Consider the following 13,764-nt stretch of genomic DNA (forward strand, 5'->3'; position numbering starts at 1 on the left):
CACCCTGCTTATTTAACTTATATGCAGAGTACATCATGAGAAACACTGGGCTGGAAGAAGCACAAGCTAGAATCAAGATTGCCTGGAGAAATATCAATAACTTCAGATATGCAGATGACACCACCCTTATGGAAGAAAGCAAAGAAGAACTAAAGAGCCTCTTGTTAAATGTGAAAGAGGAGAGTGAAAAAGTTGGCTTAAAGCTCAACATTCAGAAAACTAAGGTCATGGCATCTGGTCCCTTCACTTCATGGCAAAAGATAGGGAAACAGTGGCTGACTTTATTTTTCTGGGCTCCAAAATCACCGCAGATGGTGATTGCAGCCATGAAATTAAAAGACGCTTACTCCTTGGAAGGAAAGTTATGACAAGCCTAGACAGCATATTTAAAAGCAGAGACGTTACTTTGTCAACAAAGGTCCATCTCTAGTCAAGGCTATGGTTTTTCCAATGGTCATGTATGGATGTGAGAGTTGGACTATAAAGAAAGCTGGAGAAGACTCTTGAGAGTCCCTTGGACTTCAAGGAGATCCAACCAGTCCATTCTAAAGGAGATAGCCCTGAGTGTTCATTGGATGGACTGGTATTGAAGCTGAAACTCCAATACTTTGGCCACCTTATGCAAAGAACTGACTTATTTGAAAAGACCCTGATGTTGGGAAAGATTGAAGGCAGGAGGAGAAGGGGATGACAGAGGATGAAATGGTTGGATGGCATCACTGACTCAAAGGACATGAGTTTAAGTAAACTCTGGGAGTCAGTGATGGACAGGGGGGCCTGGCTTGCTGCAGTCCATGGGGTCGCAAAGGGTTGGACATGACTGAGTGACTGAACTGAACTGATGGACATACTTTGAAAACACTTTGCTAATTGAAAGAAGCCAATAACAGACTGCATGTGATATAATTCCATCCCCATAAAATGTCACAAATAGGCAAAACTGCAGAGATAGAGAGTTGATCAGTGGTTGCTTTGGGTGAGTGGAATGCGGAGTAGATGTGAGGTGGGGAAAGTGAAGCTAATGAGTTAAAAATTTCAAAAAAAATCTGGTTCAAGATTTGAACTTTCAGCTCCTGGTCTAAGCTATATTTATTGACCCCCAAAACTTGCTATCTAGAACTTCTTGCTCTGTATACTTGAATAGTTTAAAATACATTTAGTTTTGATATGCACAGGGGTGGGAAAGTGAGGTGAAAATAGTCCCTTCAAGGAAACTGGCTCCATGAATCTCAATTATAAATGGATGTGTGACATGTTGTATAAAGTTTCAACATCTATTTGCTTTGACTATTCTTGTATCTTCCCTTACTGTAGATCAGGTCTACCACTGTTCTGTTGCTACTGAACATCACAGAGAAGGAAGGGATTGAAGCATCAGAGTAGGGTATTCCAGAACAGGTTCATTACATTGTTCTGTTTAACTAATTTCACCTATCAACGAGGTGGTCAACTAGGACTCCAAACTTTATTTCTCAAGAAGCTGTGAAAAATTAATAAATAGAAACATCAATTAAATAGAGTTGGGAGACCAGAAAGGAGCTCTCACACCCTGCAGAGATAACACAGCCTTTGGGTAAAAGAAGACTCCTCTTGTTTCCTGGATGGACTCAATTAAAAGCCGTGGACTCCGTTTACTAGAGCTCTTCCAACTTCCTTTTCCCCTCTATTGGCTTGACCTGGTTGCAGACTCTGAATTCGTATTCTTACTGATCCCCAAACAAGCCTATCTTCACTGAAGAAATACCTGGCAGAAATAATTTATTTCAGCTTAACAAAGCAATCGTCAAGCTGTGAGAAAATGTCAGCTATATAAACGGGGCACAGATGTTTGAAAACTGAAAACAAATTTGTTGTTCTTCTTTTGTCGAAAAAAATCTCACCATTAGTTTCTGATACTGACCATAAATAGATGTGAAGAAGGGACCTCTGCTGACTCTTTACTATAAAGTACTAAGTGAATTGGAGGCGTGTACTTAGGGCCGTAGGCCAGCAAATTTTTTAAACTTACCAAGACACTGGGCTCTTTGATAGTAATAGTGTCAGTTTGGTTGTAAACCACCCTCTCATCATTACCACAGATTCCTCAGGTTCTCGTGAGCAGCTATCAATCAGAAATAATAAGGTGAAAAGTTTTTAAAAAAGGTCATACACCCTCTATTTGTCCCTGTTTTCTAAGAAGTTGATTTCATTCCTCAGGCCTCAATTTCAAAGCTCTTAGAAGCTTTTATCTGGAAGTCTGAATATATCTATAGCAATTATCATAATTAAAAAAAATTTTCCACAACTATGCATTTCCTAATAAATAAATCTCCAAATTCTCCTGTCATTCTTACCCACCAGGTGGTGCCACCTACATTTCCTAAAGACTCAATTTCTGAATTAACTTTTTACAGTAGGTTCAATTCTCTGTGTTAATATTCAAATTTGCAAACTTGTTATTCAAGACTTATAATGATATAAGAAATTTTGTAAATGGAACCCAGTTGTCGTTGAAAACGTGGTTGCAACACATTCAGATGTTTAACTTTGAAGTCACTCTTGTATATTTCAACCAGAAGTAAGGCCAAAGTTTAAGGGCAAGCTGTGGGGATAGAATCCACGCAACCAGCAGACTCCACTCTTCTATTTGGGTGGTGCCTTACTCCTGACAGGTGTAAGAGCAGATGTCTTCTCTGTCCATAAACACTGCTTCATTATAAAACACACATGATATTTCCTACAATGATCTTAGACTATAACTTAGCCTTTAATAAACTTCTAAAAATCTTGAAGTATTCTTCCTTGACCACGATATGTAAAGCAGTCTCTAAAACAAGGGTAATAGTATTTATCCTGAATGTAAAGGCAACTCTGGAAATGAAGGAGCTGAAGTTAGGAGGAGGCAGGATGCTGGATATCTGAATTATGCTCAAAGGAGGAAGCAGATCACATCTATTTGCTCTCCTGCATTTCCTGGTCACTTTGTGTTCAGTTCAGTCAGTTCAGTCGCTCAGTCATGTCTGACTCTTTGCGACCCCATGAATCGCAGCACGCCAGGCCTCCCTGTCCATCATCATCTCCCTGAGTTCACTCAGACTCACGTCCATCGAGTCAGTGATGCCATCCAGCCATCTCATCCTCGGTCATCCCCTTCTCCTCCTGCCCTCAATCCCTCCCAGCATCAGAGTCTTTTCCAATGAGTCAACTCTTCGCATGAGGTGGCCAAAGTACTGGAGTTTCAGCGTTAGCATCATTCCCTCCAAAAGAAATCCCAGGGCTGATCTCCTGTAGAATGGACTGGTTGGATCTCCTTGCAGTCCAAGGGACTCTCAAGAGTCTTCTCCAACACCACAGTTCAAAACCATAAATTCTTCGGCGCCCAGCCTTTTTCACAGTCCAGCTCTCACATCCATACATGACCACTGGAAAAACGATAGCCTTAACTAGACGGACCTTAGTTGGCAAAGTAATGTCTCTACTTTTGAATATGCTGTCTAGGTTGGTCATAACTTTCCTTCCAAGGAGTAAGCGTCTTTTAATTTCATGGCTGCAGTCACCATCTACAGTGATTTGGGAGCCCAGAAAAATAAAGCCTGACACTGTTTCCACTGTTTCCCCATCTATTTCCCATGAAGTGATGGGACCAGATGCCATAATCTTCGTTTTCTGAATGTTGAGCTTTAAGCCAACTTTTTCACTCTCCTCTTTCACTTTCATCAAGAGGCTTTTAGCTCCTCTTCACTTTCTGCCATAAGGGTGGCATATCTGCATCCTGCATATCTGAGGTTATTGATATTTCTCCCAGCAATCTTGATTCCAGCTTGTGTTTCTTCCAGTCCAGTGTTTCTCATGATGTACTCTGCATAGAAGTTAAATAAGCAGGGTGACAATATACAGCCTTGACCTACTCCTTTTCCTATTTGGTCACTTTGGGTAGTTGAGTCCAAAGAACTAGTTCTGACCAGCAAAATACTAATTGATGTAAATGTATTATTTGAAATGCCTTTGCAAGTGGCTTGTTTCCCTCCTCCCCTAACAGAACACCCGAGGAAGTTGCATGCTCAAGCTGGAGCAGCTACGGAAGGGCGGCAGCTCCTCTGGCTTGTGTCTCTGAATGATCGTGTGGCACAGAAAGTCAGCCAACTCATATGGGAGATGTAGTGTGGACAAAAAATAAACCTGTGTTTAACTCAGATTTCGGGGTTTATCATCACCTTTGAGCACATGCCCAGATGATTTCAGCTTTCAGCAAATATTTTCTGCTCTCTTTCATCATTCCTAACCAATACATGACTTCAATCCATTTCAGATTATTTACCTTTGGGGTTCTTTTCAGGGCCTCTAGATCTAATCAACTTAGATTTTGAGTTGATCTGTACTCATCTGTATTACACATCAGGAAGACCCCTGGATAAGGAAATGGAAACCCACTCCAGTATTCTTGCCTGGAGAATCCCACAGACAGAGGAGCCTGGCAGGCCATGGTCCATAGGGTCGCAGAAAGTCAGACAACACTGAAGTGACTAAGCATGTACTAAGCATGCATCTGTATTACATATTGTATTGGAATCCTTAACTTTAATCCTTTCATTTTCTTCTCTTTGCAAGGATTAACCCACAAAAATTTCAAGAAAAGGAATTTTAGTTTGACCTTGGTAGATAGAATTGGTTGAAATCCCAATGAGGTCATTTTATAATTTGTGTTACATAATCTTGGTGAGCATGAGTTATCTCTTTTCTAAATAGGATCAAGAAGAGTATCAATCTTAGAAGGTTGATGTGAGGATTGGTTAAATTAGATAATAAATATATTTTGAGTACTTTTAAAAATAAATAATATAATTTTCTTTTTGACTTTTCTGAATTCATGATTTTACCTTGGTATTGAGAGTTTCCATCTGTGAAGGCTGAATCTAAAGCTCATTATATGAGGAATACAAATACAATAAGTTAAAATTCTGCTTCTGACATCCACATTTGATCATGTAATAAGATGACAGCCTTATAAACTTGTAGGACTCAGCTTAGCAGTTCATCAGTGATGGAGAGATCTTACCCCTTCTACCTGTGACAACAGCCAGGCCCTCTCTAGGGTAAAAGTCACCACTTTCAAATGAAGGTTAGTTATGGGAAGAAGAGAAGAGTAAGAGAGTAAAGAGAGAGGATTCTCCACATTTTCCCCTCTCTGGGTTGTGGCTCTGGCCTAGATCTGAGCATTCTTTAAGTGAGAGGAACACCAAGAGTGGAGACGTTCACTTTCACCCTCTACTCTCCATCTGTGGTTCTGAGGAAGCAAACACGTGGGCTGTCATATTCCAACCTGAGAATGAACCAAGGTCAGGAGGAGGAAGGCCTGGAGCTTTAGGTTTCCTGTGTTGCCTTTGAGCTTATATAGGATAAACTGACCCCAAGAAATTGAACATCAGGCTGGAGAGCTTTCAGCAGCATCCTGATGGAGTAAGAAATTCCACTGAAGCCAGAAGAGGCAACGGACATGACACTCAAGACCCCTGATCTTTCCCTGCTGAGATGAGGTTGTTTAAGTTGCTCCCACATTGTTCAATTGCTCAGTCATGTCTGGCTCTTTGACATCCCATGGACTGCAGCACAACAGGCTTCCCTGTCCTTCACTGTCTCCTGGAGTTTGCTGAAACTCATGTCATTGAGTCAATTATGTTATCCAACTATCCTATACTCTGTCATCCCCTTATCCTTCTGCCTCAGTCTTTTCAGGGTCTTTTCCAGTCAGTTGACTCTTTGCATCAGGTGGCCAAAGTATTGGAGTTTCAGCTTCAACATCAGTCCTTCCAATGAATATTCAGGGTTGATTTCCTCTGGGATTGACTGGTTTGATTTCCTTGCTGTCCAAGGGACTCTCAAGAGTCTTCTCCAGCACCACAGTTTGAAAGCATCAATTCTCCGGCACTCAGCTTTCTTTATGGCCCAACTCTCACATCCCTACATGACTACTGGAAAAATGATATCTTTGACTATATGGACCTTTGTGGACAAAATCACGCCTCTGCTTTTAATATGCTGTCTAGATTTGTCATACCTTTCCTTCCAAGGAGAAAGCGTCTTTTAATTTCCTGGCTAGAGTCACTGTCCACAGAGATTTTGGAATCCAAGAAAATAAGGTCTGTCACTGTTTCCATTGTTTCCCCATCTATTTGCCATGTAGTGATGGGACTGGATGCTATGATCTCAGTTTTTTGAATGTTGAGTTTTAAACCAGCTTTTTCACTCTCCTGTTTCCCCTTCATCAAGAGGCTCTTTAGTTCCTCTTCACTTTCTGCCATAAGGGTGGTGTCATCTGCATATCTGAGGTTATTGATATTTCTCCCGGCAATCTTGATTCCAGCTTGCGCTTCATCTAGCTTGGCATTTCTCATGTTGTACTCTGCATATAAGTTAAATAAGCAGGGTGACAATATACAGCCTTGACCTACTCCTTTCCCAATATTGAATCAGTTCTGGATGTTCCATATCCAGTTCTAACCGTTGCTTCTTGACCTGCATACAGATTTATCAGGAGGCAGGTCAGGTGGTCTGGTATTCCCACCTCTTTCAGAATTTTTCACAGTTTGTCATGATCTGCACAGTCAAAGGCTTTAGCATAGTCAATGAAGCAGAGGTAGATGTTTCTCTAGAAATCCTTTGTTTTTTTCTGTGATCCAACGGATGTTGGCAATTTTATCTCTGGTTCCTCTGTTTTTTCTAAATCCAGCTTGTGCATTTGGAAGTTCTCAGTTCATGTACTGTTGAAGCTTACCTTGAAAGATTTTGAGCATTACCTTGCTAGCATGTAAGATGAGTGCAATTGTGTGGTAGTTTGAACATTCTCTGGCATTGCCTTTCTTTGGGATCGGAATGAAAACTGACGTTTTTCAGTCCTGTGGCCACTGCTGAGTTTTCCAAATTTGCTGACATATTGAGTGCAGCACTGTAGCAGCACGTTCTTTTAGGATTTGAAATAGCTCAACTGTAATTCCATTACCTCCACTAGCTTTGTTCATTGTAATGCTTCCTAAGGTCCACTTGACTTTACACTCCAGGATGTACCCCTGCATGAAAGGACATCATCCTCATCCTTAGGGAAGAGATAGAAGAAAGAAGAAGACCAGATAAGACTTTTACTCTATAGAAAAAAACATTATACTTTAAAAGATGTTGGATCGGATTAATTTTAATGGAACTGGATCGTTAAAGTTTTTCTTATTCAGATGTAGGGGATTCAAATTGAAAACCAAAGTATTTAAGGATAAAGCAATTACATTCTACATAATTTACTTAAGATAATAAATACATTCATAAATAAACATATATATGCATGTATGTAAAATGTATATATTGCATATGTGAAATGTATGTAATATATATGACATAGTATGACTCAAAATTATGAGCTTCCTCTTTATATAAAATACTGAACACAGTACTCAAAATAAGTGCTTAATAAGTTTTCCCTTTTCTTTTATCTCCACATCTAATCCAGCAGGAAATCTTGTTGGTTTTCTTGTTAAATATGTGTTGAATGTTTCTTTCTCCCTTTCTTCATTATATAAATTTAATGAAAACCAATTGGATTTCTGCATTTCCTTATCAGGAAATTGCCTCATCCATTCTGTGTTTCCTCCAGAAGTCAATGTAATCTTTTAAAAACATAAAAGTAACTCTGTCAATTCCTTGCTTAAAACCCTTTGATGACTTTCCATTGATCTTGGAATAAAACCAAAACCCATCACTTCATCAGCAAAGCCCTGCATGGGTTGTTCTCTGCCTGGCTCTCTAACTTCATCTTTCTCCACTCTCCTCCTCCCTCCCACAGCTCAGATCTTACAGGACTCTTCTATTTCTCAGTCATGTTCTTTGTGTCTGGAATTCTCTTTCTCTGGATCTTTGCAAGACTAGCTGCCTCACAGTCCACAGATCTCATCTCCAATACCTCTTCAGACTTTCCTGACTATCCTTCTCATTCTTTATCAAATGTTTATCTCCATTATAACATTTATCACGATCCATTACTATTTTCATTTAAAAATTCTGCTTGCCTGTTTGTTGTCAGCAGACTATAAGCTTCATAGGGGCAGAAATCCTGTCTATTCACTGTTGTATCTTCATAATCCAGTACCATTAGCTGTACGTAGAAGAGTTCAAGAAATATTTCCTGAAAGGAAGAAGAGGGAAGGGAAAAAGAACAGAAGGAAGAAAGAAAGTAGGAGAGGGAACCAGGAAGGAAGGAAAGAAAGATGTGGGTAACAAATGAATGCGCCCAAGGCCAAATCATTAATAAAGTTCATTATGATGAATATAATATATATTAACCTATTTTCTGCTATATAATTCAATAACAAACCACTTATTATTTATAACAAAATTAGCATAAATATTTCTACAATCATTGTGTATTCTGAACCAATTTCACAGGAAATTTTATTAATCTTGGTTACTAAATTGTTTTACCAGTTTTGAAATGCAATTCACTGTGTACTATAGTTCTAGTCATGAAATATTTCCAGCTTTTTTCCTTCAGGTAAATGGTAGAAGTCTATTTTCTGGGCCCTGTTTTGGTTGGGTGGGGCCATGTGATTAGTTCTAGCTAATGAGTAATGAGTTGTAATGGAAGTGGTGGGTGTCATTCCCAAAGCGGAGCGTATAATTACATATACAAATTCTTTCAAAGATTTCCTTCCCCTCTAGGTGTTACCATGTCCTGGTGGGAGGAGTCAGGGGGTGGGAGGGATGTTCAAGTGGGATGGGAAATGGGTAACCTATGGCTGATTCATGTTGATGGTTGGTAGAAACCAACACAATACTGTAAAGCAATTATCCGTTTATTAAAAAAGAAATGAATTAAAAAAATAACAGAGGAAATGAGAAAACCTAAGGGAGACTCAGAAGTCTAGGATTTAGAGGAGGTGGTCAGGGTAGGGCTCACTGGGAGAGGGAAGAACAGGCAAAGTCTTGAGGGACGTGTGGGACTGATCCCAGAAGATTTGTGAGGGAAGAGCCCTTCAAGCTGGAAAGGGACTCTCAACGTTTTGGTCTTGGGCCTCTTTTACACTCTTCAAGTTTGTTGAGTTTTTGTTCTGTAGTTGACATTTTACATCCCATGAAAGGGTCCTTGAAACTTACAGAGATTCCTGGGGCATCCCTTGAGAATTGCTGCTGGAGTGAAGGCTCTGAGGAAGACACTTGACGGGTCTGTTGTAATGACTCCACGAGTGCCTGTGTGACTAGAGAGTGATCCTGGGGAGAGCCAGGAGAGGAAGTCAGAGAGGTAGGTAACTGTGTCCCAATCATGTAGAGCTTTCCAGGATCAAAAAACCCTTAAGTTTTACACTGAGGCATATGGGGCATCACTGAAGAGCTTTGAGCACTGTAGGGGTATGATCTGACTTAGGGTTGTAAGAGGACACTGTGGTTGCCATGTTGCAACTAGACTGGAGAATTCAGGAGTGGAAGCTAGCAGACTTGTAAGAGACTTACAGTCATTCAGAGATGTCAGTCAGTCAGTTCAGTCACTCAGTCGTGTCCGACTCTTTGCAACCCCATGAATTGCAGCACACCAGGCCTCCCTCTCCATTACCAACTCCCAGAGTTCACCAAAACTCACATCCATCAAGTTGGTGATGCCATCCAGCCATCTCATCCTCTGTCATCCCCTTCTCCTCCTGCCCCCAATCCCTCCCAGCATCAGAGTCTTTTCCAATGAGTCAGCTCTTTGCATGAGGTGGCCAAAGTACTGGAGTTTCAGCTTTAGCATCAGTCCTTCCAGTGAACACACAGGACTGATCTCCTTTAGGATGAACTGGTTGGATCTCCTTGCAGTCCAAGGGACTCTCAAGAGCCTTCTCCAACACCACAGTTCAAAAGCATCAATTCTTCGGTGCTCAGCTTTCTTCACAGTCCAACTCTCACATCCATACATGACTACTGGAAAAACCATAGCCTTGACTAGATGGACCTTTGTTGGCAAAGTAATGTCTCTGCTTTTCAATATGCTATCTAGGTTGGTCATAACTTTCCTTCCAAGGAGTAAGCGTCTTTTAATTTCATGGCTGCAATCACCATTGGCAGTGATTTTGGAGCCCCCCAAAATAAAGTCTGACACTGTTTTCACTGTTTTCCCATCTATGTGCCATGAAGTGATGGGACCAGATGCCATGATCTTCATTTTCTGAATGTTGAGCTTTAAGCCAACTTTTTCACTCTCCTCTTTTACTTTCATCAAGAGGCTTTTAAATTCCTCGTCACTTTCTGCCATAAGGGTGGTGTCATCTGCATATGAGGTATCCACATTTATTAGTTAACTCTAAATACGTAAGTAGGCTAATTCCAAACTTCCTTCATACTGTTAAAGTGCTGCCACTTTTCTTTGATTCACATTCAATGTATTCTCTTCTCTTCCTTTTCCTCACAGCCTTATGTAAAGATGTTATTTCTTAATTGCACATTTTCTGTAATCTTTTTATTAAAAGGCAAGAAAAAAATCACTTATTTTCTTAGCTGCATTTTAGCAAATATTTTTAATTCCTTACTCTTTTATCAGCAAACTCTTTTCTCTAGATATTTGGAAAAATACAATACTTTGAAAGGGAATTATGAATCCTTTTGTTAACATTTTTGTTGCCATTTTTTAATTTATTCATATCAGCTCTATGTTTTCATTCTTTTTGTTATGACACATTTATCTATAATGAATGTCTTGCATTTTAAACCTGGTTTTCCTTGACTCCAATTCCAATATGAATTTTTTTCTGAACACATTTGTTTGGTACACAAATTCCTTATAAAGTAAAAATAGAAGTTTCTTTTCTTTTGGTACTTAAAAAGTCAAACAATTCTATCATTTGTATGATTTAATTAGTTTGAAGTCACTCTGTTTCTCTACATTTAAGAAATTTCTTCCAGTGTAATATGCATCCGTTTGAAATCTCAGTGTTATTTTGAAACATAGTTTATTAGCCAGCATTGTTTTTTATGTGTATTAAATCCTCTTGAAGAATAAGTTTCACATTTTCCTTTACCCACCACTCATAACCTGTTCCTTGTTGGCTCATGAGGTGAATTTAGGCATTTACTTATATTCTCATTTAGTTTTTGTTTTCATATTGAGGTGTTAGAAAAAAAAATCTTATTAAACCTTCAAAAATACTTTAAAACTTAAAAAAATTGAGGAATAATTGACATAGAACATTATATTAGTTTCAGGTGTACAGCATAATGATTTGACAATGACTGTGTTGCCAGATGGTGTCCATCTTAAGTCTAGTTAACTATTTGTCTCCATACACTGTTTTCAAAAATTTTTCTTGTGATAACTTCTGTGGTTTAATCTCTTAGCAACTTTCAGTTATGCAATACAGTGTTGTTAAGTATGGTCACTGTGTACATTACATCCCCATGGATTATTTATTTCATGACTGGCAGTTTGTACCTTCTGACTCCCTTTACCCATTTCTCCCACTTCCTCCCTCCCACTGCCCAGTCTGGCAACCACCTATCTGTTCTCTGTGTCTATTACGTTGGTTTTTCTTAGATTCTTCATTCAAGTGACCTTCTATTATATTTGACTTTCTCTGTCTGATTTATTTTACTTGATGTAATCCCTTTAAGATCCATCCGTGTTGCTGCAAATGGCAAGATTTCACTTTGTATAGCTAAATAATATTTCATTGTATATACATATGTTTGTGTGTATCACATTCCTTGGGCCATTTATCCATTAATGGGTTTCCATATCTTGGCTATTGCAAATAATACTTCAATGAACATGGGAGTGCACATATCTTTTCAAGTTAGGTGTTTTTGTTCTCTTCACATAAATACCCAGAAATGGAATTGCTATATCATGTGAGAGCCCTATTTTTAATTTTTGAGTAAACTCTATACTGCTTTCCATATTGGCTACACCAATTTACACTTCCATATTTAGTATCCAAGCTCCCTTTTGAACATCTCCTCCCTTGCCAACACTTGCTATTTCTTATCTTTTAAATAATAGTCATTCTAACAGGTGTCAGATTTCATTGTTAGTTTGATTTTCATTTCCTAATGATTTGTGATATTGAGCATCTTTTCATGTACCTAATGGTCTTCTTAATGTCTCCTTCGTAAAATGTTTACTTAGCTCCTGTGCCTATTTTAAAATCAGATTGTTTGTTTTTTTGTCACTGAGTTGTGCGAGTTCTTTATATATTTTGAATATTGACCATTGATCCAGAATATGATTTGCAAATGTTTTCTCCCATTCAGTAGGTTACCTTTTAATTTTGTTGATAGTTTCCTTTGCTGCACAGAAGCTTTAGTTTGATGTAGTTCTACTTGTTTATTTTTGTATTTGTTGCCTTTATTTTTAGTATCAAATCCCCCCAAATCATTGCCAAGATAGATGTCACAAAGCTTACCACTTATGTTTTCTTCTAGAAGTTTTATGGTTTCAAGTCTTTAGTCCATTCTGAGATAATTTTTGTGTGTAGTAGAAGATAATGGTCCAATTTCATTCCTTTGCATGTGGCTGTTTGGTTTTCCATTTATTGAAGAAATTATCCTTCTCCATTGTATATTCTTGACTCCTTTCTCATAAAGTAATTAACTATATGTGTATGGGCTTATTTCTGGGTTCTCTATTCTGTTCCATCAATTTATGTCTCCAAAACAATTACTTCTTAAATTTAATTGGAATTGAGTGGGGTTTGGGATAGTTTGGTAGTTAATCCAGAAAAGGAATTTGGGTGTATTCTATATAAATGGACTTTCAGTCAGTTCAGTCAGTTCAGTCGCTCAGTCGTGTCCGACTCTTTGCAACCCCATGAATCGTAGCACGCCAGGCCTTCCTGTCCATCACCAACTCCTGGAATTCACTCAGACTCACGTCCATCGAGTCGGTGATGCCATCCAGCCATCTCATCCTCTGTCGTCCCTTTCTCCTCCTGCCCCCAATCCCTCCCAGCATCAGGGTCTTTTCTAATCAGTCAAGTCTTTGCATGTGGTGGCCAAAGTCCTCGAGTTTCAACTTTAGCATCAGTCTTTCCAAAGAAATCCCAGGGCTGATCTCAGCATTCTCTTAAAAATAAATGAAATATTTCAGTGTGCTCATTAACTTGAACCAAAGATTATATGAAGCCTTTCCTCTCATGAGGAGAAAGAGTAAAAAAGTACAAATTTGTTTATTAAAGATAACTAACAATTCTCTAATTAAATTTTAAAATATGAAAAACCTTACTCTTATTTCTAAGCTGTTAAATTCTCATAAAGAATAAAGTTAATAAATAAAATTATATCAACTGATGTCACCAATTTTATTGTTTTGCTTTTACATTTTTTGTAATTTCATATTCTTCCAGTTTGTAGGCTAATTACGAAGTACTTTGAAACTTCTTTTTTTGTTCTTTGCTTTACTCAGGCAGTGTCCTCTCCCTCTTGCTCCTCAAAGGAAGAGAAGAATGATCATCAATGGTTAATGGCAGTTGCAGAACCAACACCAAAAAGAAGCTTCACACTCAGGAGGGAACACTAAGCTTGCTAGGGTTTTGGGTGCTCTTCACATTCAGAGAAACTTCTTTCATAATGAGCTATAGAAATGACCCCTGAAAACATAGTCTGAAACTTCTGTTTTCAGTGCAGACATTTCCTGACTTATAGAGGTTCGACGATTTTTCAACTTTATGTGAGGCAAAAGCAGTATTCATCCAATGGAAACCATACTTCAGATTCTAATTTCTGATATTTTCCTGGGGCTAGTGATTTGTCCCTTTCTCTCTTGTGATGCTGGACAGCTGC

At 38.8% G+C, this 13,764-nt stretch overlaps 1 long non-coding RNA gene and 1 other non-coding gene across 2 annotated transcripts in view; one reads left to right on the forward strand and one right to left on the reverse strand.

The window, feature by feature from the left end:
- LOC132659720 (uncharacterized) overlaps positions 1 to 13,764 on the forward strand; it is a 38,247-nt gene that overhangs the window by 14,745 nt on the left and 9,738 nt on the right. The window lies entirely within an intron of this gene.
- On the reverse strand, positions 13,382 to 13,587 carry LOC114114661 (small nucleolar RNA U3). The gene has a single exon (XR_003589280.1). It is a non-coding gene; the product is annotated as a small nucleolar RNA U3 (small nucleolar RNA).

Source organism: Ovis aries, chromosome 4, assembly GCF_016772045.2.
Source record: "Ovis aries strain OAR_USU_Benz2616 breed Rambouillet chromosome 4, ARS-UI_Ramb_v3.0, whole genome shotgun sequence".
NCBI classification, from domain to species: Eukaryota; Metazoa; Chordata; class Mammalia; order Artiodactyla; family Bovidae; genus Ovis; species Ovis aries.